We start from the raw sequence: 26,578 nt of genomic DNA, 5'->3' as shown, positions 1-26,578 counted from the left end.
CCATAAGAGAGTTCCATACATTAAATGGGAGTGAAATAGTGAGTAATACGCAGTTAGTAATGTATTGGTACTTACCTAGGTTTCATAGATGTTTTGTGGAGTATACTTCAAAAATGTATTATTTCGCCTAGTTGAGTTCGAATTTTCCTGGTCGCTGGATTGGCAGAAGAGGTCCTATAGAATGTCCACCCAGGTCTCCGGATCTTACTTCTGTAGATTTTTTTCTATGGGGTCATTGGAAGTCTAAAGTGTATGGAATAGAATCAACAACATAAGAAGATTTAGGAGAGAAATCATGGGGCATTGCAGAGAAATAACTCCCGAGATTCTCAACATGTGAGGGCGGCAATGGAAGCTCGTTTGTACCATTGTATGGAAGTTGGTGGAAACGTTTTTGAACATTCACTACTGAAAATTGTTTTCTTCTCATTGCCAGTCATCAGATGTTGATTCAAGAATTGATAAAAAATCTCTTTTTCTGATTTATATTTTTTTCTAGGGCGAATATTTCAAAATGTGGCTTCCTTTATAATTGTTGACCTGTTTTTTTACTTTTTCAGCAAATCATTGTACCAAAAGTTATTCAGGGTGGCTCGTTTAAAATAGAATGCACTGTATATCCACCACGGTTATTAAATGAAATTCTGTTCTCATTTTCATTCTCTCGATAGGTATGTAATCTTGACACCTAATAGACCATAATATTGTCACTAACATTACATAATAACAAATAACATGTTTCACGGAGTCAGTGTAATGGTTTAAATGCCGTAGAAGTAGCGAAACACTCCTATGAAACGTAACATTTCTCGTATTTGTTTTGAAGGCGCGAGTGTTTTATAAATATGTACGTACAGACCTCAGAGACTATCGTGAATATCTTAGTTCTCTCTCTTTCTCTCTTCACCTGCTTGCTATACCTGTCTGTGACTGGTATATTAATTCAAACCTTGACTCTTCTCATAATGTTTATGGTAAATACTAGGCGGATAGTTCGATTCGAAGCCATTGGAGACCATAACCGGCGGGTAATAAACTGATAAATATCAGTCGATAGTAAAGGATACCCGAAGTGAATATTTTATTTGACGTCAGCAATTATTGGTTTTTGTTTATCGAAACCTCATTTTTAATTCATTGACCGTTGGAATCAGTAATAACTAATGATAAAATATAAAAATTATCGGTTTGAGTGCGATGATTAGATTGTCTGAACCTGATCAGATATTGTGAGAACATATCCTTTGTTTCGCAACCCTTACAAATTCTCAAGTCTCAAGGGTTTATTGTGTTTTTCCTCATCTTTTTACTTGGGGTATTCAGATGTCCCTGTACCGGATTCTTGCTGAACGTATATTATATTCTTTTGAACATAATTTGAGATGTCCATAAATTGTTTTCCTCTTACGTTCCAAAGCCTCACATTCACATAAAATATGACGGGATGTCTCTGTCCATCTGCTGCAACTAAGGTATCCGTTGCACAGCCCAATTATTTTTGGGTGCCCTATTGATGGACAGTACCCAGTGAGAAGCTCTGTTTTTATTTTGAGCCGATCCCTGCTTTGTTGAAGTGTTTCTCTTCTCTGACAGTCCTGGTATAAAGCTTTTTCCTTGTGTGTTCCCATTTATGTTTTCCCAGTTCTCTTTATAGACCAATTTCCCGATTTGGTTTCATATCAAAGGTACTGGTGGTCCCACAGGTGGTTCAAATCTTAAATGGAGTTGGGGATTAATTTTTTGGAAAGAAAGGAAGGAAATAAACCTATTTTTAAAAAATAAATTTATACAAAGATGTGTAGATCATACAAAAAAAAACTGATCTTCAGACACAAACTGGAAGAAAATCCCTCTTGAAACAGCTACTTTCATATAAACATTGAGTTACACGAAAAAAAACTTTCGAAACAAATACTTTCATATCGACACTTTTCTTTATTCAGTTTGTATCGAATTGAATCAGGTATCATTGAGAGGATTACTACACAATATAGTAAACGAAAGAGGTAACATTTCACGTACATGGAACACTATCATCCTCCCTGGTGGACATCCGATGTTTCGGCTGAAGACACTTGCCTTATCGCCTCTTCAGCACCAACTCTGAGATGACAACAGCTGATTGAAAGAATAACAAAAATGTTACTAGCTGGCCGCTAGATACAGTATAGCAGAGAGACTAACTTAAGTCTGACTCCAAACTTGCTTTCACTCACTTGAGCTTACGGTTCATAACCAAAACGTCATATCTAGATATACGATAGTATGGCTCAAAGATTGTGACTTATGATCCAATAGAATAGTTGAATCCATAAATATACCCGTAGGTTGGGCTACCTATCGGGCGCGTCCACAGGTGGCGGATAGGGGAACGGCCAGGGGTCTGGAGGCCCTGTCTGGGAAGCCAATGTGGCCTTACGGACAGGGTCGCCGGACTCCTAGTCAGTGGCAGAAATAAGTAGGGTGAGGAGAACTAAAACCCCCCAAAAGCCTTTGCAAAACATGCCACCGTGGACTAGCCCTTGTGGGAAGACCTTCTACTCGTGAGAACACACATGAATGAAACAACAGAAACAACAAAAACAAAAACCAATCCCGAGGCTGGACAGAAGTGCTCACCTCAATCTAAGGCGGTGGCTGGGGATGAACAGAAATGTCCACCCCAAACCGCTTGGTATGAAGCTGGATATAGCAGATCACCTCCAACAGCAAGGGCACTTGCTGTTGGAGGTGATCTGCTATATCTGCTATATCTGGCTGCGGGCGCTAAGGGATCCGCATTGAATAAAGGCAAGGAACCGGCTGCCCCTGCAGGAAAGCTTCCTCAGTTATGCACCTCCACGGAGGGAACCCCAAGAAGGTTGAAGAAGCCGCACAACGACAGTAATATCGCTGCACCTTCCAAAACCTTCGCGGAGGTCACCTTGAGACACCTCAAGGTTGCCAAAGAGAGTGTGTTTGGCAAGTCTTGGCCTACACCTGTCAATATTAAGGAGATGTCTCCTAGTGACCTGTTCACCTTCCTGGAAAGGACAGGATGGAGATGACCTAGGAGGACAATGACCAATGGGTCACATGCGGCCTAAGTCCTGTGAGTCTACACTCACCCTCCCTACTCTACAGATACCAGATCCATAAATATATTTTTTAGCACACATACGATAGTTTAGTTCGATATAACATATCATTCGGACTATCAATCAGCTGAAAGAAATAATCGATATTTTGGAACTTACGATAAATGGTTCTTTATCTTCACCGGTTTTCATCACCACAGACTACGTGTTGGCGTATACTCACCAAATTGATAGGTCCGACAAAACACTTCATCACTTTATATTTTTCTCTATTTAGATCTTTTTCCTGTCCGCCAACCGAGAAAACTTTCATCTCGTGTAAAAAGATGGAAAAGTAGAAAGCTAAAACCTTTCTCTCCCAAAAATGAATCTCTCCTAAAATATATCCCTTTCAATTTAAATTGAGGATTCATGTTTGGCACAACCGTAAGCTTTTTCGTTTCCCATGATACCTGAGTGTCCTGGCACCCAGTGTATAGTCTGTCCATTCATGTTTGCCAGTTTTTTCAATTCCTCAGGGCATTCCCAGTCCGACCTCGATGTCACTTTTGGGTTAGTAAGTGTCCCTAATGCAGCCTGACTGTCTATGAAAATATTTATCCACTCATTTTGTTGAGGTCTCGAATTGATCTTGCTTGTGCATTGCAAGATTATCAACATTTCAGCCTAGAAAACTGATGTGTACTGACCCAGCGGGTGTCTGTAAACCAGGTGTTTCTGCCGAGCATGTCCTCGAGATGACTGTTTATTCTCCACTCTTCGCATTTTAAGACATTAACCGCGTAGTGTAAATCGAACATGTGTTCCGGTGCCATGTGGTCCGAAAACATGTTTGTTCTCCCACATATTAAAAAAATTATGTTTTGCACAGTCACAAGTAGATCGGTGAGTATTTCAGTCAGAGTTGGCCCGCTCTTTCTTTCCCAATTATCACAAAATGATTAAAGAATGTCTGCAACGCAGCTGTTGAGTGGTTTTCATTACTCCCGTTATTCCCAAACATGCAAGTATTTGCACCCTGTATCTGTATCTGTAGAGTAGGGAGGGTGAGTGTAGGCCCACAGCACTTAGGTCATATGTGACCCATTGTATATCCTCCCAAGGAGTTGTCCTCCTAGGTCATCGTCCATCCTGCCCTTTCCAGGAAGGTGAATAGGTCTCTGGGAGACATCTCCATTATATCGGCAGGCGTAGGCCAAAACTTGCCGAACACACACTCTCTTATTGACGGTAACTCCGGGCACTCGCATAGGTCATGCCTGACAGTCTCATCTTCCTGTTCACACATCCTGCATAGAGGTGTGTCCACTAGCCCCATATTGTGGAGGTGTTTCCTTAGTTGACAGTGGCCAGTCAGAAATCCTACTGTTAAGCGTAGATTTTTCCTGGTCATCGCCAGATATTTCTTCAGCGCCAGCTTCCAAGGGTCGCCCAAGGTGACCCTGGCAAGATTGCATCCTTTGATTCCATCCCATCTCTTTAGGGATTGAGCATGGGTGTAACATTTGGCTAGTTCTCCAATTGTCGAAGTCATCAAACCGTAGATGTCACTGGGTCCTAAAATTCTTATTCCAGCTCCTTAGCTAAAGAGTCGGCAATGCAATTACCTTTAATCCCTTCAACCCACCTCAGGATAATGTCATTGTCTACCGAGGCTTTGGCTTAATCTTGGTGGCACTCTAGTACTATACCTGAAGTAACACGTTATCTGTTCAAGGCTAATAGAGCTGGTCTGCTTTCAGTGCAGATTGTTGTTTTTGCCAGAAATTCCTTTCCTGGTTATTTCTTTTGTGTCGATTGAGATACCAGTCAGTTCAGTTTGGACCACGCTGGTATTTTTTCCCATTCCCCACTTTGCACCCTGCTTAGTTTTCTTCATAGCTATAGTTTGTTTCATTTTTGGCCGCTAAACCATAGATGCATTTGTTATCATAGCTTCAACCACCATGGTATAGAGCCAATACATCATGTCTGGTTTCAGCCACCACGTCTTTCCATAGGTCAGCATCAGTGTTACCTCCTCCTTTATTTATACCTTTTCTAGATGTTGGTTCCAGGTCAGCTTGGGATCTAGAATAACTCCCAGGTATTTGACTTTTCTCGACAGTTGTGTCTCTTCACTTCGAACTTTGAGAGATCCTAGGCTCTCTGTCTTGGTCGCTTTGGTGAATGTTACTATGGTGATTTTATTGGACTTATATTCAGCCCTGATAGTAAGATATTGTTCTCCGTAATATCGAATCACGATTTTCTACTAGAGCTTTTTTTAGCTGATTGACGGAACGGGTAAAACTATCTGAGATATTAAAAATGTACTGCTTTTGGGAATTGATCTCTTTTGATATATTTGGCAATATACTTGACGAAGCTCTTGATATATTGGTCAGAAGTTATTTACCAATCTTGTAATCTAGGTTCAGCATCAATACTACCGACTCTTCAAATTGTAGAGTATCTCCAATTCCTACTTTGATCAAAATTTTCGAGAAGCTAGTCCAGAAAAAGCTACTAGACGAAACAGTATTTAGGAAAATAGTAATGAAACCATATTTTCGCTAATGACGCCGCAGTATTTTTTGTATTTTAAAATACTGTTGAATATACTGGTTTTGAGGGAGTTATTTTGCTGTGATTTTGGTTCCACCTGAAACATCATATAGCGAGGAACATTCCGGAATGTGGATGAGGAATAGAAAGCTATCCCACCTTTGTACCAGGACTTACTTCACTCCACTCGTTCAGGGACATAAATACAAGTTTCTAGATTATTCTTCGGCTACCAGTTAAATAGACTCAAGCATGTGTTCAATTTCATTATCGAGAATCAGAAATCCCCTGGATTAAGAAATTATATACGACAGGCAATTTGCCAGACGAGCTAAAATAATCCCGGTAAAAGGTTGTCACAGATGATTGAGTGCTAATCGAATGTTTTCTTATTTGATGAGAATGGTTCAACATAAAGAGCAAGTAATAATTGAACAACCGGACCTACCTCAAGCGGAAATGGCCTCTGCTGGTTTGGCTATAAATATAAACATCGAAGTATAGTGCTCCGTAAATGCAGTCGCAACTACACGCATCAGATAAAATCAATTAATCTTGCACAGAGGGACTTGAGTTCGCATGCAATTCTTGGCTATAGAATATAACGCATAGGAAATACTTTTTCAGGGATTGTTCAGGTAATGGGGAATCAAGTAGTTTTCATAAACGAGCTCTAAAACAACGCATTTTAAACTTATCATTTCAACCTTTTTCTTTAAAAAATTATTTAAATACTTAAAAAGAGGAATAAAATAATGCATTCAACATTTAAAAGGATTCGTTTCTATTTCACCATTTGGCAACATCGGTTATAGCTAATAAAGGACAATGAATCTGTTACCTGTATGAGACAAACAAAGATGACATATTTCAGAGGCGTGCTGCTCTGTTTACTAATGTTCCGAGTTCCGAGACATTCTGTGACATATGACATTTTGTACACCTAACCTATCTTCCTCTATATAAATAAATAACAAAACAACTGTTGTTTATGTGACTTGTGGAGGTGGTATTGAACTATAATTTATATTTTGCCTTAATTGTTGATTTATAAAGATAATTTTCCTTTTTTAAAGTAGAATATCTAGGTACGTATAAATTATTTCAACTTGATATGGGCGCTGTTGCCAATATGTGAATTAGAAACAAATCCCTTCAAAAATTGAAACCCAACGTTTGAAACATCAATTTGAATACTTTTCAAACTTAATTTCAAAAACTCATGAATTGAACTCAACTTCACTTTGTTCAAACTTGCATTTGCTGTAATAACCCAAATTGAGGAACATTCCCCATTACACTGAACCTAACCGCAAAATTAACAGAAGACTTCTTCCTATAAAATACATGCAAGATATTCAACTCACTGACAATTCTTCCGAGTTATTGAATAATACGTGAGCTATTCAAAAAATGAAGTTAATGTTCGAATTTCGCGGGCTACATACATTCGATTAGCGATGTTTTATGTTGGTACTCTCGTCTCGAACGTGTGTTCACAGTTTCAGCTGTTAAACATTTTGTTGGAGGAAGGCGCTTTTCTGCTATAGAAAAAAATGGATCAAAGAATTTGCATTGAATTTTGTACAAAATAACACACGGTGATTGTTTTCTGGGACATCAGTAACCCCTTTGCATGCGTTGGCTAAGCTGGAAGGCTTTACAACTAGCATCTTTCCTCTCTCTAGTGCCACCACTGCCAGGAGAACCCCTACTCCTCCGAACTCTTCCCCCACCTCCTGTGAACGATGCGTAACAACATCTCACACACGAGGGGACAAAATTAGCGGAGTAGAAGACCAATTTTTTCATTATCCCAAATAGTTACAAATACTAAATTACTAATAATCACAATAATCAACTCATTATAACAATATTTTCCTAACACAATAATTTTTAATGCCCATGAAAGAAAAGAAAAAGGAACAGCAGTACAAAATTCAAAATTAAAAAATTTACCCATTCCATATAACCCAAAGAAACAACAAATTTCGACGGAGTTTCTTACACATACCAACTTACTGACCTGTCCGAACTGAGTCTGCCACTACCACCTCTCAGTGACGGATCAATGTCAACTTGGTCTACCAACACCTCAGTAAGCCAGCAGCTTACCATTCATTCGTTTCTCTCATCCTTCACCACGTTCTCTGCCCATTCATTAACAAACATTATCCATTCATTTCGTTAACCATTCACATCCCTCAATGTCAGTTCTCCATTCGTACGCTCCATGTTCTTTTTCCATTTCCGTCATCCAGTCCTATCTCCGTCCATACATCTCTCAATCACGTGCTCTGCCGTTTCAGGCTCTCCATAGCCACAGGGATGCCCCACCTAGGGACCCAGATTAAATCTAGCCAGGTATCCCGAAAAATTGCCATGCACCGTAAGCAGTTGAACAGCCTTCCGCGACAGATCCAACGATTCATACCCAACTGTTCTACAGAAATTGTTCTACAGAAACTGTAGAACAGCCGTCCTGCCATACTACTCTCCCACTTTCGTTGCTATTCTCCTATGATTCTTCCTATAATCTTCTTTCTCTCCTCATTCCTACTATCCATTCTCTCCACCTTCCAAGTCACGCTCTCTTTAGCCATCCCATATGTCGCCTCCTCGTGGGCTTTCTTGTTACCTAAATTATCTTCCTCTCCGCCAGACTATCTGGGTACGTGCCCCCTTTTGCTTCTTTCCTCAATCATCCACTGAATCTTTGCTACCTTTTTATTCTTTACTCGCCCTGCTTTGATTCTCTCCACAGACATGGCAGAGTCACTAATCCCAGGCATGCTCTCTTCCATACTCTATATGCTAACCACTCTTTCGATCGCAATCACATCTGCCTCATTCACACTGACCTGTCCGGGGATCCTATCATTCCCCGTTATCCACTCATTCTACCCACATTTATGAGTCCAGCCTATTCCCATTTTCCCTTCCTCTAATCTCGCTCCGGCATCCATGTTTAAAAGTGGCACAAGCTTTTCACAGAAGGCCGAGAAGATGTAAATGACGACACTCGCCCTGGACGCCCCAGCACATCAACAGCCGACAGAAATGTTAAGAAAATGAAGAAAATTGTTATGGAGAACCGTCGAATCACTATGAAGCGTATGGCAGCGAAGTTCGTTTCAAAATTTCTGAATTTTGATTTAAAAAAACCGTCGCATGAGCATCGCTCAAGAATGGGTTTGTTTCATGCTATGGAAAATGATAGTGTTTTGCTTATAGACTGATCGAGTAAGGGGTATTTTATACTTATCAAGCCTAATCGGTCCCAAGATCACTTTATATTTGCAGAAAAAAAAATTGAAAAGCAAGAATTTAATTTTGCCGCGTGTCTGTTGACCAATAAAATTGATCGTGTCTAGAGCGGAGTTGCCAAGTGTATTGGTTTTTAATATCCTATCACAGATCTGATGATCCGATTTGACAGACGCCATTTTCGTTGTTATTGTTGTCAACTCGGTGTGAAAACAACTGTTACAATTATCTAATTGAAGAACTTTTTTTTGTGAAAGGTAGGTCTCAGCGGGTGCCTATTTTGCTGCATATTCCGAGTCATTAGTTTACATCCCGGAAAATATTTTTTCAGGTTATTTTTGGATTGAATTTTACCATTACTACCACCAAAATTGTTAAAATATGTTTTATACCTAGTTGCAAAAACAGACCACCCATACCAGACAAAAAATTTTTCAGTGTTGGATCAGTTCGAGTACAATCAATTTTGTCTATACCTGACCTCATTCAACCTTGCTCTCTAGTTTTGGAAGATTCAACAGATTACGCAGTGTACAATGACCATATAGTCTTTTTCAACTAAAATTACTTTTATCAATAAATTTATATATGTATCCGTTACTACGTGGTAGTAAATCATAATGAAGAAAAGAGAATTGAAACTTTCTATGTTTTTAACCACTTTTATTTTATAATTAACGTTACTGCAGTAACGTACGTTACTGCAGTAACGTTACAGTAACTACGTTACTTTTAATGTATAAGTTTGAAAATGTCCTTATAGGAAGAAACTGCAGTAACGTTAGTTACAAATAAAAGTGGTAAAAAACATAGAAAGTTTCAATTCTCTTTTCTTAATTATTTTATTAATCCTTTTCTGCCAATGTTCTTCAGTAATATTAGATACTTCTTCTTTAATTAGCTCTTTTACCTTCTTATCAAATTTTGGAAAATTATTTTTACGCCTGATGCTTTGTTTCAATTTTCCCCGAATCAACACGATGGGATTGAAAACACAAAAAATAGGGGAAGTATCAGTATGGTGTGTCCATACTTTTCAGCAATACTCTCAAGGGCATACACTTTTTCATATGTTTTTGTCTGTAAAACTTCAAGTATTTGTTTTTGGTATAGTAATATTCAAAATAGTATAGTATAGTATACTATAGTATACTATATATATATACTATATATATTACTATACTATACTATAGTATATATACTATAGTATAGTATAGTAATATTCAAAATACAAATTGTTATCCATTGAAAAGCTCTGTATTTCATCTTTCCTCGATTTTTCATTCGGTACTTTGATGAGCTTTGATTGCTTTGATTGCTTTTGTAACAGTCGTATATTGTTTTTTTCAATGATTTTATTAGATGAACATTTGAAGGTTTTGGTAATCCTGTATCACATCGTGTCTTGCCTTCATAAGGTTTGTTTTTGACTAGGAATTTCGCTCAAATCTGATGTTGCTTGTAATAGTTTCTTTCCCTCGAAATCAAACTTGAGATGTAGATTCTTATATGCATTGAAACATACTCTCTGTATTTCAATATTCAAATGCATCTGGATCTTATTCACTGGCATCTCTTTTTCGCATTATTTGCCATCGTTATTGGATTCACTACACTGGAAAAAGTCTGCGTTATTATCACACTCGTTATAACTATTAGTAATTGTCCAAGGACGCCACATTTTGAACAGATAAAAAATTATAAGTAATTATAACTGCACCAATATCGAATTTCAACACTCAAATCGCGATCAGTTCCTGAACTGAACACGACAGCGATAACCATACCCGCATTCCTCAATTTCTATTCGTCAACGTAACATAACTTCAAATTAAAATATATGACTCTTCAGCCAATCATAAAACTCGGTTAGTGAAAATTATCCAATACGAACCGCCAAGTCTACAGTCCACGCGGACTAGTTCACTGCCGGTTAATTTCTATGTATTGGTTTTTTTGGCCTTTGAGGAAGCCGCCAACTTTGAATGTGTACAACATCGCTTACTTCGACTATACTTTGTTACCTGAAGAATATTTATCTAGGATTAAGCCCTTGCGTCTTAATCAGTGTTGTTATTAGTAAACTATACTTAATGTGTGAATCGAGACGGGTACTTCAGTTTTCTCTCCAGTAAAATAAATGAGCATATCTGCTTTTTCTGTTGAAGAAAAAAATATTATTCTTGATATATATAACCAAAATCCTTCGTATACTGTTGATATTGTGGTGAAAAAGTGTTAGCAAAAGTGTCGCATTTCAAAATAATCCATATATTGATTCAAAAATTACAAAAAAAATGAAGCTGTGAAATCACCCAAACCACCTTTTGGAAAAAAAAATTGTGTCTGTTAATGGACACTACCAACTTGCGATTAGAAGAACAGAACAAAGTGTGGTTAAATGAAGCTCGTTCTGTACATAGAACGAGTAGTCGACAACAAGGGTCAGAAACGAAATATTATCATTCTGAGTCTAACCACGTATGGTTGCGATCTCAATCCTATTGAACTCGTTTGAGCTCAAGTAAATTTATTGAACTTTTACGATTGATGACCTAACTGTTTTGTAGAAATTCATATTGAATATAGGATAAGGAAAATAACTTTTGTCTAATTTCTACTACGATTTTTATTTGATGCGATCGGTTTCGGGTTATTAAACAACTTGAAAATGTTTTCATAAACCGAAACCGGTCGTAACGAATAAAAATCTTGGTAGAAAATAGACAAAATTTATTTTCTATATTCATGATATAAAAGAAGAGGATAACATGTGAAAATCAAACCATTTAGTTGTACCAGGCATTTGGCAGTGAGAGTGTTAATGAACTCACTGTTCGATGTTGGTTTGCGAAATTTCGTTCCGGAGATTTTTGCCAGGATCATCCCCGAAGAGGTCGACCTACAGTAATCCAGACCCATCACAAATGGTGCGTGGGATGGCAGAAGAACTGGGCGTCAGCTCCCATGTGGTTGTTGATGATCTAAAACGTGTTGGAAAGGTCAAAAGGTCTTCACGATTTGAACGATCGGCAGAAATTGTCACGTTTCGAGATCGGTTTTTCTTTGCTTTTGCATAACCAGAACTATCCTTTTTTGGATCGGACCGTCACGTGCGATGAAAAGTGGATTCTCTACGACAACAAGAGACGTTCAGGACTGTGGTTGGACACCGATGATCCACCTAGGCACTTCCTAAAGGCAAAAACTCACCAAAGTAAACCATGGTTACTGTGTGCTGATCAGCGGCTAGTGTGATTCACTATAACTTTCTGCAACCGAGCCATTTGTGAGTCCTATTGTGAGGAAATCGACGAAATATACCAAAAATTGCGCCAGGAGCAGCCGAAGGTCCGATCCTGCTTTTTAAGAAATATTTCATCTGGAGAACTGCGTTCTGGAGAAAGTTTTCCCAAATGTATTCAATCTTCAGCGATTCAAATCCAATGTAAATCGCTACTTTCGCACAGGCACAGCTCTGAGAGCGCCTTAAGGATTTTCCTGTAATGCTTGTGTTTTGTCTCACCCTCCCTACTCCCCAGACCTGTCGTCAACCGACTTCTACCTTTTCAATCACTTGGATAACTTTCTCACCGGTAAAACCTTCGCCAATCTGGGCCAGGCAAAAAACGGCCTTCGTCGACTTCATCGAATCCCGAGCACAAACTTTTTATGCTGACGTGTTACGTTGGCAAAAGTGCACTGATTCAAATGGCGCTTATTTCGGATGAATTGAATAATTTTTCACTGAGATATCACTGTTCAAAATAGACTCATTGAAACCGACAAAACTTTTGAAACAACCTGATACTTTTCACAAGCCACATAAAGGTGGGAACAACTTATTTCTGCAAGTATCTGCATTGACAAAGGACCCAGTGTGTCCTTTCAAGAATTGACTGCACTATGCCTGATGACCTAAGAGGCTTGTAAATTAATATTCTTCTGCACAAATAATTATTTTTATCCACAATACTCCTTTCATCGCCTTCAAGTGGATAATGTAAGTACTCTCAAGATAATACCGAAAAGTCTAGGTATAGGATTATTTTAAATTTAAATCCTAGTTTCTTTAACCAATTCTGAAGAGTTTTGCAGCAGCTCAGCAAAAGTATTCAATTTCTTCCTTATGATTTCAGTTGTAGGAATCTCATTGCTTTTGTAACAGTCATATATTGTTTTTTTCAATGATTTTATTAGATGAACATCTAAAGGTTTTGGTAATCCCGTATCACATCGCGTCTTGCGTTCATGAGTTTTGTTTTTGACTATTTTACGTATAGTTGAGAAAGGAATTTCGGACAAATCTGAAGTTGCTTGTAATAATTTGTTTCCCTAGAAAGCAAACTTGAGATGAAGATTCTTATATACATTGAAACATTGTATGTTTCAATATTCAAATGCATCCGAATCTTATTCACTGGTATCTCTTTTTCGCATTGCTCACCATCGCTATTGGAATTGAAATCACAAGTATTAGTACTTGTCCTATTTTAAACAGATAACAAAAATTTTAAGTAATTATAACTGCACCAATATCGAATTTCAACACTCAAATCGCGATCAGTTCCTGAACTAGACATTGATGACACGACGACGATAACCATCCCCACATTCCCCGATTTTTATTCGTCACCGTAACATGACTTAAAATTTAATTTTATGACTGTTCAGCCAATCATAAAACTCGTTTAGTAAAAATTATCCAATACGAACCGCCAAGTCTACGGTCCACGTGGACTACTTCGCAGCCGGTTCATTTCTATGTATTGGTTTTTTTAGCGTGTGAGAGTGCCGACAACTTTGAGTATGCACATTCACTGCGATCTGCGATTATACATTAGTTCTGTAAGGCAACGTCTATATCACTTCACCCATCAGTATTTATGAACACCAAAATAATTTTCTTTAATTCTTGCGACTATGATCGAAATTAAACTGGCTATGAAGATCTCTTTATACTCCATAATTTTGAAGATAAACGCCAAGAAAAATTCCATCTTTGAAAAGCATAACTCATGCTTATTTGAGATAAAAGTATTTTTCTCACAACAACTGATTAACTCACTGAGGCTTCATCAAAAGGTAATCCAGAGCGCACCAATCAAAAAATGTACTACTACGAGACAGGTCAACAGCGAACTGCGTATTAGAAAGATTTCAAAGTGGAATGGTGCTAATGGGATTCCCCGGAGCATCCATCGCATGAGCGTGATATCAGCTTCAGTTATTACATAATATTATGATTGAGTTTCATATATCGTGAGCCGATAATTATCGGTCCTTTAGTAGAGAGGTCATATTTAAAATTTAAGGAGTACGTAGTGAATACCAGAATATGACTGAAACTAATCATAACTAAATTGATCACAACTGAGGACTGGAAAGGGTTCGATAGAAAGTGATCTTGTATGGGAAAAATGGTACTATTAGTCTGGATATTTCGATTGTTTTGTTTGTGGATTTTTAACATTGCAAATAGTGTTCAATGTATATGATGGAATTGGCCGATACTTGATGAAAATCCAAAACTAGCATTCAAAAAACACTTTATTGTGTGATTTTACAGTTTTACTGTCTTACAAAAACGCAACACGTGTTTCGCCATACACTGACTTCTTCGGACGTGTCTTTACTAAGGATGTTCCAAATATTCGATGCTTTCATACCTAATTTTACAATATGAAGTACCTACTTTTCAAGTACTTACCTGAATTTTACTTGGTCATTTAAAGATTCATGTGTATAATAGTTCAAGTAAACGATATAGTGCAACCTAACTTCCAACAGTTCCCCTTTAATAATATAGTTAGGGAGCTAACTAATTTTGTTATTCAATAATACTTTCTGAATTGAAGGGGTTATATTTTTAGGAGAGACTAATTTTTCGGCAAGAAAGTTTTTGGCTTACTACTACTACTACTTCATCTTGATACAAAAAGAGATGAGGGAATCTTCCAAAGAAAGGAAGGAAGTAATCAATTTGAAAATAAGTAACTCTATACATGGATGTGTAGATCATGCAAAGAAGTAACTTTCAGACACAAACTGAAAGAAAGTCCTCTTGAAACAGATACTCTCATATAAACATTGAATTACACGAAAGAAAAAAATCTTTCGAAACAAATACTTCTATATGAAGACTGAATTATACAGAAGATACTTTGTTCGAAAGAAGTTTTATTTCGAAAGAATTTTTTTCTTTCGAGTAACTCAATGTTTATATAAAAGTAGCTGTTTCAGGAGGACTTTCTTTCAGTTTGTGTTTGAAAGTTACTTCTTTGCATGATCTACACATCCATGTATAGAGTTACTTATTTTCAAATTGATTACTTCCTTCCTTTTTTTGGAAGATTCCCACGTCTCTCTTTTTGTATCAAGATGAAGTAGTAGAAGGCCAAAAAGTTTCTTTCCCAAAAATTAATCACTCCTAAAAATATAACCCCTTCAATTCAAATAACATTCCCCTTGGCTAGGATTAAATCAAATAGGTGAATGAATGTCATTACGATGTCATCGATGACATAAGCGGATCAAGCTCATTCCGTGACATTAAAAATCGTAATTCGTGAATGAATTGTCTGTATTTTCTATAATGTTATCCAATTTGGTACTGAAGAGCCTTAGGGCAAGTGTCTTACGGCGAAACATCGATGTATATCAATGAGGATGACAGTGTTCCATGTAAGTGCAATAAAATAGATTAAAATAACCATTATAACAATCATAAGAACATCCGAGACTCTTATATATAAAATGAATCACATGTATAAGAAAAATCATTCGGATCACAAAACAATTGGACACGTGTAAGGATGAAATAGATCACATGGGAGGTGTAAATAAAATTTCTTACAAGTTGGAAATTGTCTTGCGAGAGCGTAACGGTGAGTAATTATTTTTTTTATTTGAATAGAACATTTCAAATGGCATCATCAAATATTTGACCAATTGTCTCACGAGGTTGGCTTCTAATTAATTTATCAACTGCTTTTTTCAGATGTGAAAATGATTCTAGGGAATGTATGCTATCTGGTAGGGAGTTGAATTTGTTTCGAAAGATTTTTTTTCTTTCGTGTAATTCAATGTTTATATGAAAGAAGCTGTTTCAGGAGGACTTTCTTTCAGTTTGTGTCTGAAAGTTACTTCTTTGCATGATCTACACATCCATGTATAGGTTTACTTATTTTCAAATTGATTACTTCCTTCCTTTCTTTGGAAGATTCCCTCAAAATTTCTGTTTATATAAGAATAATGTTTTATATATATATATATATATATATATATATATATATATATATATATATATATATATATTATATATTATATATATATATATATATATATATATATAATATATTATATATATATATATATATATATTATATATATATATATATATATATTATATATATATTATATATATATATATATATATATATATATATTATATATATATATATATATATATATATATATATAATAAATAGGAGAGATGCAAGTATAGAGCCCTGAGGTGCACCATATGTTACGTTTAGTTCTGTTGATGTGTTATTATTGACGAAAACGCGCGATTACTGAGAAAAGTAACAAAGTTTTGTACATAGTGAAGCATGGTTCATAGTATCAAATGCTTTTCTATAATCAAGTGAAACCAAAAGTGTTGCTTCATTCTTATATGAATATATATTGCCATCGGTAATATTATAAAGAGCATAATTTTGTTTGAAGTAGTCAGACAGCGTGATGGGGAGAATACGGAAAAATACGATTCTATTTATTAATGTTATAAGTCTCAACAATTTCGGTGGCTTCGATTAAAAAAATCCGCTGTTTAATATATGATCAATTGTTAACATTCATAATGTGGTTCTTTAAGATTTGTTCAGTTTACTTTAGGATATACTATGAAATACCCGAAAAACAATTATCATTAAAAAACAGTGAGAATAGTGAAATAACATCGAATTTTAATGGTGTTCAGTATTAATCGGATAACCAGTCACAGCAACTTGCTCATTATCCTCGGACAAGAAGATAAGAGGTAGACCGACGAGACGAAATGCACGTAGGTAGGTCATTCACTCGAGTCCCTTTGTTTATTTGTCCTTGAAAATAGGTCAATTTTCGAAGAAAACCCATTCTTCTAACGGAAAAATGGTTCTCGTAAACATTATCCTACTCTATCAAAAAAGATGTCCATTAGAATTTTTGAGTAACAAGAGAGCATTGCATTAGTTCCTGATAAAATCGAATACCTTGCATTTGTGCATTAAGTGTCCAATTAATCTAGACATTCAAAAGGGATGTTTGCCTACAAAAGATCGGATCTTATTTCTAAATTTTATTTGGTGTCTTAACACCCCAATCGCGAGAAACTAAGCTAATCCAACAAACATTTTATCGGGACAACTTTTGGGGACCTAAGAACCTAGAAATTATCGGACTCATTTCAATTTTTCGCTTACAACCGTTAAGGAAGCCTCCCACAGAAAATAATATTCTTTCCTAATTTAGAGTGCATTAAATTGGAACATCAAAATCGATCGGCCTTCTAGGAGCAATCGCTCGTTGAAAAACGGAATTTTTCCAATTTATTTTTTGAAAACCCCATTTCCGGCACTTTGAAAAAACTGTAACTCAAAAACAGTCACTCCAATCGAAAAAAGTCATTGAATGAAAATTGTAGAGCATAAATTTTGGGTACAGGAAGCACAAGGATTTTTGAATTGACCCAATATTTAGGTACATACCGACAATTTAGAAATCAAAAGTAAAAACTATCGAGGAGAGATACATACGTATAGGGAAATAAATATTTCGAAATAAATTTCGAAATATTAATCCCTCCCAACTACCTACACAATAAAATCTGGTATCTCTGTATCTGTAGAGTAGGGAGGGTGAGTGTAGACCCACAGCACTAAGGCCACATGTGACCCATTGTACATCCTCCCGAGGAGTTGCCCTCCTAGGTCAAAGTCCATCCTGTCCTTTTCAGGAAGGTGGACAGGTCACTAGGAGACATCTCCATAATTTTGGCAGGTGTAGGCCGAGACTAGCCGAACACACACTCTCTTTGGCAACCTTGAGGTGCCTCATGGTGGCGCGAAGGTTTTGTAAGGTGCAGCGATATTACTGTCGTTGTGCGGCTTCTTCAACCTTCTTGGGGTTCCCTCCGTGGAGGTGCCCAAGTGAGGGAGCTTTCCTGCAGAAGCAGCCGGTTCCTTGCCTTCATTCAAGGCGGAGCACTTGGTGCCCGCCGTAGCAAGTGCCCTTGCTGTTGGAGGTGGAGTAGGGGAAGAGGAGGGTGCATGTATTACATCCCGAGGTGATCTGCTATGCCCAGCCTCATTCCAAGCGGTTGGACATTTCTGTTCATCCCCAGCCACCGCCTTAGATTGAAGTGAGCTATTCTGTCCAGCCTCGGGATTGGTTTTTGTTTTTGTTGTTTCTGTTGTTTCATTCATGCGTGTTCCCACGAGTAGCAGTTCCCCAAGGGGATCGTTCGTAACCGTATATCACCCTGCGGCCATTCAACTGTTGGCACGTTTCCTTACACCTCAGCTTAGGTAGGCTGGTCCACGGTGGCATGTTTTGCAAATACTTCTGGGGAGTTTTAGTTCCCCTCACTCTACTTATATCTGCCACTGACCAAGAGTCCGTCGACCTCGTCCATAGGGCCACATTGGTTTCCCGGACAGGGCCTCCAGTCCCCTGGCCGTTCCCCTATCTGCCACCTGGGGACGCGCCCAATAGGTAGTCCAACCCACGGGAATAGAATATGGTAAACGTCTGTCGGAAAACAACTACTTCCCTGGCTAATACTTCGTTGGATATTGAATTATATTCGACTGACATTAATGCAAGAATTCTCATGACATGTTTCTCGTTCATCCAGCAGCAGGGCCATACTGAAATTATTCAAGTAGATCACCTGCAGACCACGGTTTCAAGGTATTACCTCTCATCAGTACAGGACAGATCCTACCCAGACAGCAAAGTGTCTGGAACTCGATTGATTTTAACACAGCTCCGCTACATATATGAAACCTTCGTCGTATGTATCTCTCCTCGATAGTTTTCACTTCTGATTTCTGTTAGAGTTTTGATATATGGGATGTGTCTTCCTCGTTAGTGGCTTCGTTCACAAGATGGAGTTGTTACTAGTTAACAATCTTTCTCTAAGACGAAGATTTCATATACATAGACGTCTGCAAAGTGTTTGACAGAGACATGACGGACTTCCGACCAAAATGATCAACTTTTGCTACACGAAACAAGATTAATCGAGTATTTTTTAGCTGACAGGCGATGCCGCTGCAGAGTAGAACAAGAACTCTAAACGATGCAATTACTGGAAGCAGGAGTCCCACAAGGTGCCCACAAGGTGCCACACCTCTTCTCTACACGGACGTAGAGCACCAGCCAGCTCTGCTGGCGAGATCAACACGCCAAGCGCACGTCACTAGATATTTCCAGCAATAGGCAGATAGATTAGAGGAATGGATCAACCTGTGGAAAATCAGTATAAACCCTGCAATACTGTTCACCCGAAGGAGGGTACACCCGGAAGGAAATGTCATCTTCAACGGACAAGAGATTCGGTGGACCAACGAAGCTAGATACTTGGGGGGTCAACCTTGACAAAGGATTAACGTCTCACGTACGGCAGAGTATAGGAATGGCGGGATCTGCCCGACAAAATCTATTACCAATAATAGGTCGAAGAAGCAACACGGGGAAAGTGAAGCTGCTGATGATAAAGACCGTAGAACTACCGATAATTCTGTATGCCTGAACTGCCTGGGGCCAGTGCGCAGCGTCATACAGAAGACAGATCCAGTCGTTTATGAACGCGTGCGTAAGGACCGCCGTAAACACTTCAAGGTATGCACCGAATAGGTACATATTCCGGGATCTAGACCTGAACATACACTACGTGGACGCATACATGAGGAAACACGCAGAGGATACGTTCGACAGAATTCGAGCGCACGACAACCCAGCGCTAAACAACTTACATAACGCACTAAACAGGGATGGCCCCAGATTCCGAGAGAGGGACAAACACAGGAGGCCAACGAAGCAGAACCAAAGACCACCCCTAAGAGTCGCTGTCAGGCGGCTCCGATAAGTATAATAATTTCTCAACCAGTTCAAATTAATCTTTTTTTCAGACTCACTGAGAATCAACACTCGCTCGCGATTAAAAAGACACTCGTCTCCTGTTAATTTTTGGGGACCCCATGCAATAATTCAGTTAGGAAAGTCATGATAAAATAATTCAACAGACCAGAAAGTAATATCACCTAGAGACTGACTTTCGACCAAAGAAGGTAAGATGTCAATTTTGCTGTAGTGCCCATCAGGAGGGGGGTGGATGGACGAAATGGGATTTCTGCACACATTAACTGTGTGGGAAAGATTTCAACTCAGGGAACTCAACCCGGGAGGGGACATGGGGAGGGTTGAATCGAGCCCCAGACACTTTGCTGTCTTGGTAGAATCTTTCCTGTACTGATAAGAGGTAATACTTCGAAACATGGTTCTGTTCATCCAGCAGCATGGTCCTGCGTCTGGATTAACGATAAACATCTGCGAGACTAGCCTCTGTGAGAAATCTTGCATACACATGTCTGTCGGATATAATTCAATATCCAGCGTGGTCCTAGCCGGGGAAGTAGTTGTTTTCCGACAGATGTTTACCAAACACTACTGTGTAGGAAGTTGGGAGAGATTAATTTATTTGGAAATATTTACTTCCTTATAAAAAAGTCAATAGGGTAATGTCAAGTATTTCAACAGACAACGATTCTACGCTCTTTCTCAATTGTTTGAAACCCTTTCTAGGATCATCAACAACTGTTAGAATAACCCAATGAGGTGGAAAGGGGTGTTTAGGACAGCAACAATAAAAAATGTTCGAAAAACTTGTAATTTGGTATTGAAAATCAAGTTCATAAGAATACATTGTTCCAAACTCCTGGCTTTTTAAAATAATGTTTTCTCACTATTTCAACAGCAAATTAATATAATTTGAAACGATAAATGATCATACATTCCGTTTGAAACAAGGAATGAGAAGTCTATTTTCCTTCTTTTCCAGATACGTCTGTGATCCAAGTTTTCATAAAGTACCTAACCTTGTACACCCACTAGGAAAATACTCCCATATATCACACTCAGATGAACCCACGAAGTTTCCACATTTCCACGTTTCCACCTGCATGATGTAGCAATTATATTTCCGCGTAAATGTTCCCAAAATAACTCGGTCTAAAATTAAAATAAATTTGGCTTTGGAACTTCCGAGGAGTTTATTGACGTTAGATCTTATAAATATTTCTCAAATTTTCGAGTTGGAGGTTATTATCTACGTGATTGTGACAACGTTTTTGAAAAAACTCAACTTTGGAACGGTTTCACATCTGTAGGAAATCTAAAAACGTTGATGAAGTTTTTCGAGTTACTGGATTTCCGATTTATATTTGAAAAGTTTATTTCGCAAAAACAACGCTTTCAAGCATTGCTGCAGCTTATACATCTCACTAATTCGAAACAGTGTCCCAAATTTATGAAAATCGACCATCGCTGCTCCAATAAACTTTAGAACATTAATACCCGACAAATCAATCAAGGAAGCCACGGGAATAAGAGTGCTAATAATCATTTCAATTCTAACAAACATCTGTCAGGAACCATTTACTTGAACATTGAATTCCTCTCTAATAATGCTCGCAAAATGACATCAAAATAAATATTGATAATGCACGTTCTTCCAGAGTTATACTATATCCATTCAAGAAGCAAAGCAATCCAAACAACGAAAGATACATGACTTAAGCATGATCAGCATGCACCTTTGCATCTATTGGGTAAAACAAACAGCGGCCAATCAGATTTAACTGCAATCGTCTGGCAGAATTCATTTTTTCAGGTATATCGCTACATTGTTGGAGTTAGGTTAGGTTAGGTCCAAAGTGAGTGGGTCTATTCGACCCTTCATCGCAATCCGCAAGGGTTTCATACTCGACCAAATAAACCCAGCGTCTTAACGAAGCCGATTAGTTTGTATGGTGAATGGTCTTTCAGGTCAGATGGTAAGAGTACGGCTTTGTCGAACTCTAAAAATCTGATTGGGTCCCCAGCGGGGCAAGTATATGCTCTGATATTTCATCATTTTCCAAACAGAGATGACACACACTCTCTTCCGACAGTCCCTCTGCATTCAAATGACAGTGACCAGTAAGAAGGCCTGTTAGACATCGTAGTTCATCTCTACTGTAGTCCAACAACTCTTTGGTATCAAGCTTCGAAGGATGAATGAACGCCTTGGAGTGAGCCAATCGTGGAAGATTCTGCCAGAAGTCCATAAATCTTCTTGCCATCCAGGTGTTCAATGATTATTTGGCAAAGCCTAAAGCGATATCAATGACTGGTTCTGGTCCGATGAAGCTGCTTGCAGCACCCTCCTTTGCAAGGGAGTCAGCAGCCTCATTGCCTTCCAGGCCAGTATGGCCAGGAATCCAGACCAGAGACAATCTGTTTAAGTTTCCTATCGAGGAGAGTCGTTTTTGGTAATTTGCTACCAATTTAGACGTTGCTCGGTAGGAGCCAAGAGCTTCCAACGCCGCTTGACGGTTCAAGAATATTTTTACTGACTTTTGTATGAGGTTGTATTCTTCCAATCTCTCCGCACACAATTCAGTAGCGTAAATTTCCGCTTGAAATACAGTCGCATAGGTTCCTAGGCTGGTAGATATTTCTGTCCTAGGTCTGCGATTAAAAACACCTGCACCAGAACCGGAAGGTGTTTTTGATCCATTTGTGAACCAACAACTATTTGCTCCTAATATTTCCTTCTTCCGGAGGATCCACTCCTCTTCACTCGGGAACAATATTTAATAAGACAGTTCGTAGTTGACAGTTGGAGGCATAAAGTCAGAGGTCATTTCCAGAATGCTGTGACTTCCAGTGTCAACCAACAGTCTGTTGCACTCTACATTAAATTGATTTATGCACACAAATCTGTATGCAGTCCATCTAGCATCTTTCTCCAGAAAAGTATGGAGAGGAGGTAGATCTAGAAGGATCTCCATGGCCGCTGACGGTGTAGTGCTGATGGCACCGCTGATGGCCAGACAAGCCTATCTCTTTAAGCCAGAGAGCTTCGCCTGGGCTGTTTTCTGTAAAGCCTTCAGCCACCAGGCAATCATTACATAAATCCAATGCATTTTTTTGGAGCCTAAACACCAAGTTTTACCACAAATTCTTCGACATGTCGACATGTTGTGTAAAACTTTTTCCAAGTGAGCGTTCCAGGTGAGTATTTTATCAAGGACAAAGCCAAGATATTTCAACCTACTTTCCAAATGGAATGACCTCACCATTGAGAGAGAGTGTCGTTAGATCGTCCAATTTTCTCCTCCTGGTGAAAGGACCTATCACAGTTTTGCTGGGGTTGACAGACATCTGCCCCCTCAGGCACCAATTGTAAACAACGTCCAACGTGCTTTGGAGGTCTACTTGCAGATCTACTTTTCTTCTGTCGAGGGCATCATTCAGACTATCCATGAGGAGCGTTGTCAAGGGATTGGCAGACAGTGTCGAAGTGGTCAATTACGTTTTAACGCCTGTGGTCTGTTCATATACGGTATTATTATAAAGTCAAAATTTTCAAAATGTCAAGTACGGTTAAAAGAACTGCTGATTTCTGTTCGTACACTGTTTCTAAAAAAAGACAATAAAAACTGCCCCTTAATATTAATGAAAAAAGGTGTAATCGTGAACATTTACAAAAATCAAATCAAAGCAAACTCTTTATGGCCCGTTGATGAAATCTGAGAAAAGTAGGAAACATTGCTGGAGTGTCTCTTTCAAGTGTATATGGAGTTATGAAAGACTATCTCTCTTGAAAGAAAATTATTGATAAAGTATCAAAAGGAAAGTACAAAATTTTTTTCGAAACGAAATGTCAACAATAGATTCGTTGAATGGACTTTGGAGCAGTTGGCAACTGACTCCAATTTTCATCGAAAAATCATCTTCAGCGATAAGGCCTGTTTCTGGATGAATTGGTACGTAAACAAACAACATTTTCGAATTTTGGACGATGCCAGTCTGCATGAGACCCAAGAGTGCCGATGCATTCCGAAAAAGTCACTGTTTGGTGTAGCTTTTGGGCTGGCGGCGTCATCAGCCCATACTTCTTTGAGAACGAAGTTGGTCTGGCTATCACTGTCAAGGGCGAGCACTGTAGGTCGATGATTACCATCTTCTTTTGGCTTGAATTGGATGATCTGGACACCAACAACATGTTGTTGTTGCTCATGCAACATTGGATATTCTGCACTAGCGATTTGTGGGCATGGTAATCTCACGTAGAAGTTATGTTAACTGGCCACCGAGATCGTGCGATTTGAACTCATTAGACTTTTTCTTGTGAGGTTTTCCCAAGTCGCAGGTGTATAAGCCACAAACCAAAGCGGTCCTAAAAGACAACATAATCCATGCCATCGGTCAAATTCTACCTGATTTATGCGCCAAAGTTATGGAAAATTGAACGCTCCACCCAGAGAAGCTGTGGCGGACATTTGAAAGCATTTCTTATAGACACATGATGACATCAATAGGTCTTTCCAACGAATACAAAATTCTTATGATATCTCACACACACTTTGTTTTATATAAATTAAAAGATAAGAAGCGTTTAATGAAATTACCTATACATCTTTTGGTGAATGACTCAATTCTGGAGTGTGGAAAGAGTAATTGACAGCAGATTCCTTACACGCCATATACAGGGTGTTCCTTAAACACATGATAATATTTAAGGAGGTGATTCTTAGACCCATTTTAAGAAAAAAAAACTTCCTATGGACGTACGTCCTAAACGCCTTAACTTTTGAGATACAAAGTTTTCAAAAATAATCAGTTTTTTAATAATAACTGAGATAATTTTGTAGACATCTTTGGCATATTCAGTACATATGTTCCATGCCTCACGGCGCATTTTCTGATGTACACAAATTTGTATTTTTTCAAACAGTGGCATCCCCACGGGTTTCGCATTGAATATTTCTGGGGAAAAAGTACTACGCCAATGCTTTCTTTTCAAAATTAAATCATTTTTAAAATACTCATTTATTTTTGAGAAAATTTGATCTCTTGGTATTTCTTTGTCCAACGCATGATTTTCACTCAAAAAAAATAGAAATCGACAGAAAGCAAATTAAGAAATTAGATCAATTCAAAAATGAATGAGAATCTGAAAATTGCTTCATAATGCATTACCAATTCCCTAATAATATTTGAAAACATAATCTGCAAAAAAATAAATTTTTCACAAAAACGAGTTTTTTTTTTATTTTGTGACGGTAAGTCTAAACGAATAGCACAAATTTGTTAATTAGTAATAATACCAAAACTGATTATAAAAATTGTTGAAAGTGGCCACCTGCACTTAGTATGCATGCTTCCGCCCTTCTACGCATGGAATTACGCACCCGTTCAAATATTCCCGGCGTATTTCGTATAGTTTCACACGAGGCAACTATTCGCTCTCTAAAATCTTCTAATGTATTAACGGGAGTTTTATACACAAGAGTTTTAAGGTGACCCCATAAAAATAATCTAAACTGTTGAGATCGGGGGATCTTGCTGGCCATTGCTGAGGTCCTCCGCGACCTATCCAACGATTAGGATAAACTGTATTTAAATGGTTTCGGACAATTACACTGAAATGAGCAGGGGCGCCATCGTGCATGTACCATATTCGATTCTTCAACGCAAGTGGCACATCTTCCAATAACCCAGGTAAGTCTTCTTCGAGAAAGTGTAAATAAGAACGACCATCAAGGCGTCCTGGTAGAAAAAATGGCCCTATTAGATGATCACTTATAATTCCTGCCCATACATTAACCGAAAATTGGTGTTGGAAATGGGTTTCGGTTATTGCATGGGGATTTTCTTCAGCCCACACATGATTGTTATGGAAATTTTGAATGGCATTCCGAGAAAAATTTGCTTCGTCTGTGAACAAAATTTGTGTCTCAAACTGCGGATTTAGTGCAATACTTTGTAGATACCACTGACTGAAGTTCACACGCTGTGGAATATCTCTGGGGAGTAATGCCTGCACTCTTGAAATTCGGTATGGGTATAACAAAAAATTCAACCAAAATATGCCAAACAATTTGATGACAAATATCCAGAATTCTAGCGATCTTCTTCGTACTCGTCTCAGGATGTTCCTCAATTTCTTGCAGCGCCGCTCCCTCAATTTCAGGAGTTCTTACTATACGAGGTCTACCTTCCGGAGTCCCTTTCTTGAAACTACCAGTTTCCCCAAGTCGACGATGAATATTTGAAAAGGTTCGGCTATCTGGTAAGGCACGATTAGGATATCTTTCCTGATAAATGCGCCTGGCTTCTGTTGCATTACCATCGGCAAGGCAATAGACGTAATGCATTTGCGCCATTTCCGCATTCGTATAATTTACCATATTTACTGATATTCAGAAAAACAGCGGACTACCAAAATAACTTCAATAACACTTCAAAATCAATCAAAACGCGCTGTGACAGTTTTTAACACCAACACCTTACTTTAAACCAACATCAATATTAGCTACTGACGTTTGTACATACAGAGAAGTCATTTTTTATTGCTATGGTGGGTACGC

The sequence above is a fragment of the Leptinotarsa decemlineata genome, unplaced genomic scaffold, assembly GCF_025532065.1.
Source record: "Leptinotarsa decemlineata unplaced genomic scaffold, Ldec_3_MD MMD2_tig00000251_RagTag_RagTag, whole genome shotgun sequence".
In the NCBI taxonomy this organism is placed as follows: Eukaryota; Metazoa; Arthropoda; class Insecta; order Coleoptera; family Chrysomelidae; genus Leptinotarsa; species Leptinotarsa decemlineata.
Note: the sequence above shows the minus strand (reverse complement) of the source record.